The sequence below is a fragment of the Acomys minous genome (assembly GCF_964271855.1).
Source record: "Acomys minous genome assembly, chromosome: 20".
NCBI lineage: Eukaryota > Metazoa > Chordata > Mammalia > Rodentia > Muridae > Acomys > Acomys minous.
This window is the reverse complement of record NC_140502.1, coordinates 6,752,691-6,756,946: the sequence shown is the minus strand read 5'-3', so window position 1 is coordinate 6,756,946 and position 4,256 is coordinate 6,752,691. Positions and strand designations below refer to the sequence as shown.

At 45.6% G+C, this 4,256-nt stretch overlaps 1 pseudogene across 1 annotated transcript; it reads right to left on the bottom strand.

Annotated features, from left to right (window-relative positions):
* Positions 1 to 1,893: 1,893 nt before the first annotated feature.
* LOC311590762 (actin-like protein 9) lies at positions 1,894 to 2,710 on the bottom strand (annotated as a pseudogene). The gene is made up of 2 exons: positions 2,705 to 2,710; positions 1,894 to 2,636 (listed from the first exon to the last, which is right to left on the bottom strand). The product of its transcript is annotated as an actin-like protein 9 (transcript).
* Positions 2,711 to 4,256: the final 1,546 nt, after the last annotated feature.

Here is a 4,256-nt window from a genome sequence, read left to right as displayed (position 1 = left end):
CTGATCTACAAAGGCAGTTTCTATGTCAGGCAGGTGTGAGCAGTGAAACCATGTCCCAAAGAAGAGGTGAAACATAGAGAGATGCTAAGAGATAAAGAGCATTTGTTAAGAAGATCAGAGATTAATTTTCAGCACTCACATAGATGGCTCATAACTCCAATTCCAGGGGATCTGACTACTTCTTCTATCTTTTATGGACACCAGGGACTGTCATGGTGTACATACATATATGCAAGCAAAACACTCATACACATAAAATAAAAGATATCTGGCAACAATACTAAATAAGCATATTACAAGATTTAAATTAGATGCTTTTTAGCTCTGACCACCAAAGGCCACCAAAGACCTTCACTGGAGAGCTGACAGCCTTACCCTGATAAAGGAAAACTCAGGTTGAGAGCAATTGTTGTTCTTACTGAGGAACTAGCATCAGTTTTCAGTACCCATATGGTAGCTTGCAACTATCTATAAATTTAATACTTGTGCAGTTTATGCTCTCTCCTGAAATTCATGGACATGAGATGTATATGTAATGGACACAAAATATGCAGGCAGCACAGTCATAAAAAATAAATAAAGCAAAAGATATTTAATATAGGCATAGGGGAAGACTTGCTCAGCAGGACTCCAGTAATTACGGAAATAAGGCCAAAAACTATCAATTAAAGCTTCATGAAATTACAAAGTCTCTTGCATATCAAAATAGCAAAAAAAGCAAATTAAGTCAATAAGTACCTCCTCAGAATAGAAGAAAGTTTTTGCACCCTATACATCTAAAAGAGGACTACTGCCTTGAATATAAAGAACTCAGAAGACTAAACAATAATTTCTTTAAAAGTCAGATATTCTGGCCCCTAAGCAGGCTAAAGTACTAACAGTTCTCAAAAGATGTAATGCAAATCATTTTGTTTCCAACAAATACCAGTCAGGAAGACAGTTAAGAAAACTAAAACAGCCAATGCGGAGGCACATGCCTATAACCCCAGCACTGAGGAGGCAGAAGCAAGCAGACTCTACAAATTCAAGGCCAACCTGGTCTGCATAGTGAGTCCAGGACAGCCATGGCTCCACAGAGAAACCCTGTCTCAAAAAAAGTAAGGAAATAAAGATAGATGAAAATAAGGAAGGGAGGGAGGGGAAAGGAAAGGAAAATTAGTGTCAAATGCTACAGTCCACCTTGGGTCGGCAAGTGAGGGAATGATCCCAGGAGGGTGGTTTGATGAGAGTAGAGAAAAGTATGGCGTTAGGGATTGTTGTGAGGAATGAGTGAGAATTAGGGTGTCTAGAGAGTGGCTTATGAGAGGTGCTTCAGGTCAGATTTCATAGAGGAAGGTGTGAGGTTTGAGTCCCAGTGGCCTTGGTCTGCAAGTGACTTTCTCTATGCGGTTCCTGGGTAGGACGGTGGAGAATGGAACATTTGTTAAGACACAACTGGCTTCCTACAGAAACTTTATTCCCACAAACCTCCCCACCCTGTGCTGAACCAAGAGCACGTGTGGTGCACTATATCAGGACCTGGTTCATCATACTGCTCACACAGGATCCAGTGGGACTGCAAAGCACACAACAAGGCCAGAATAGACCCCCCCCCAATCCACCTCGAGAGGTTCCCATTGGACTGGGCCGCCACAACCACGTGGGCCTCCGGACGAAGACAGCGCTGCATCTCAGCCTTGAAACGACTTCCAAATCCAGGGAACACAGAGGAGCCTCCGCACAACAGCACATTTGTTCCATATCGGCCTGCAACTCCTGAGGCACAGAACAGAGGCTCTTGGAGAGGCCCAAAGGTGAAGGTCCCAAGGTCTCTGGGGGATGGAAAAATAGCTCAGGACACTGGACGAGCTCCTTCCCCACTGTGATAATCTGTCTATCTGGCAGCTTCAGGCATCACTGAAATTTGGCATCAGGGTGCCTTTGCTCCTTCTGGAAATCTGAGGCCATATAGCAGATTTGGAGCTTGATGCTCTCCACAATGTCCCTGTCTTCCTTCTTAAGCGGGAAGCTAGATCTCACGATTTTCTCTGCCAAGAAGGTAATCAAGTAGTGGCCAGCTAGGTCCAGGCGCTGGATGCCATTGGGTAGATTGTAGCCTTGAAAGACTGGAACTGTGTAGCTGACCCCATGGCCAGTGTCTTCCACCAGTCCATTAACATACACGTTAGCACAGACTGACAGCACAGATTGGGAGGCAACATACATGGCAGGGGAGTGCAGAAACTCGAAAGCCACTTCCACCAGCTTCTCATGGTTGCAGGCAGGGTTGAAGGGTGGATCGGTGAACAGCAGAGGATGGTCCTGGATGGCCACTTGGAGGTCATTTTCCAGGATGTGGCGACAGAGGAGATCAGCAGCTTCCCAGTCCACCACAATCCCATTACGAACTGGTTGCATCAGGGTTAACTCTGGGCAAGCATGGGCTGCCTCACCATTAAATGTGTACTCTTTGGACTGTCCCATGGTGGTTTGTTTCTTGGACTAGAACCCCACAATGTTGGCCACAATGTAGGTGGGTTGAGTCTGTACAGCAAAGCCTATCTACAGGTGCCAGTACCCATGTCGATGACAACGCTGCAAATCTTTGATGGTGTCTTGTTACCAACCAGGCCACAGGGTTCTTGTAGCAAATTCTTCTTTACCGAGGTGGGTGAGAGTTCAGATCAAAGGACCTGTGGGTATCCCAACATTTAGGGCCATTTACATCCATCGTTGCAAGTGCCTTTAATGAGGCTAATTAGTGATGTTGACAACTTTACCTGGGAACAGGAAGAAGAGGCCCAGCCAGGACCAGGAGGAGCAAAGTGGGAGAGAGGTACACCAGGATGTCTATGAGATCACACTGCCTGCCTTGGCTTCACAAGGCAAGGGCAGGGTGTGGTCAGAAGGGGTGCACACTGCCCCAGGGTTCACAGTTGATTAAGACCATAAAGCCAAAGATGGAGAGGTAGGTCTGGTTTTGCCGAGTTCTTTTATTCCACATCCTCTCCCTCACAACTGGTGTCTACTACCCAGCATAGACAGCCATGTGCCCAGTGAAAATAGGAATCAGAATGGGGAAAAGCAACTTGGTTTTCTGGGTGTTTTTCTGTGCGTTGATGTGTGTACATAGTTTCATCTGTGTATGTGCATGTGTTTGATTGGGTAGGTGTGTACATGTATTCTTGTGTGAGTAGAAGTCTAACATTGTTCTTTATTATACATTCACTGATAGAGGCTCTGTCTTACTTTTTATTACCATGACAAGACACCCTGGCAAAGACAACTCTTAGAGGAAGCATTGAATTTGAAGGGGTTAGAGTAATGTTAGAGAGCATGGCAGCAGGCAAGCAAGGATGGAAATTTAACTGTATCTGATAGCTAAAATTTTCTCCACAGGAACAAGACAGAAAAAGAACAAACTGGGAACAGTGTGATCCTCTGAAATTTCAAAGGCCATCCTCTGTGACACATCTTCTCCAATAACCCACACTTTCTAATTCTTCTAAGACAGTGCTCCCTCCAGGAAAACAAACGTTCAAATGCATTTAAATGAAACCAGAGCTTACAGAAGCAGAGAGTCTTGCAAATTGGTTTGCTTTGGGATCCCCTTTCTCTGAGTTACAGGCAGGCTGCTGTGCCTGCATGGAGTGTTGGGTCCTTATTCCAGATCCCCTTGAATTTTGTAACCTTGGAGCTATCTCCTCAGCCCAGGCTGTCTGGTTATTTTAAGGAATGACCCAGAAGCAGAAAGACTCAAATGGTATATACTCACTTATATCTGCATATTAGCACAAGGGGCATGTCCCACGAAAGCCTTCACTTGCCAGGAAACTGAGAAAGAGGGGAGGACATTCCAGTGGGACTTTAGATGAGAGAAGCATGGGAGAATGGCAAAGTAGAAGGATCCAGAGGGTCCTAGAATCCTACAAGTAGAACATTATGATAGGCAGATTTGGGCCCAGGGGTCCCGCTCAAACTAAGGCACCAGCCAAGGACAATACAGGCAGTAAACCTTAAACCCCTACCCAGATCTAGACAAGGGACAGAACATTCTCCACAGTAGAGTGAAGAGTGGGATATTACTTTCTCACGTACTCTGGTGCCTCACCTTTGACCATGTCCCCTGGAGGGGGAGACCTGGTGGCACTCAGAGGAAGGACAGCAGGTTACCAAGAAGAGACTTGATACCCTATGAACATATACAGGGGAGGTAATCCCCCTCAGGAACAGTCATAGGGGAGGCGAATAAGAGGAAAATGGGAGGGAGGGAAGAA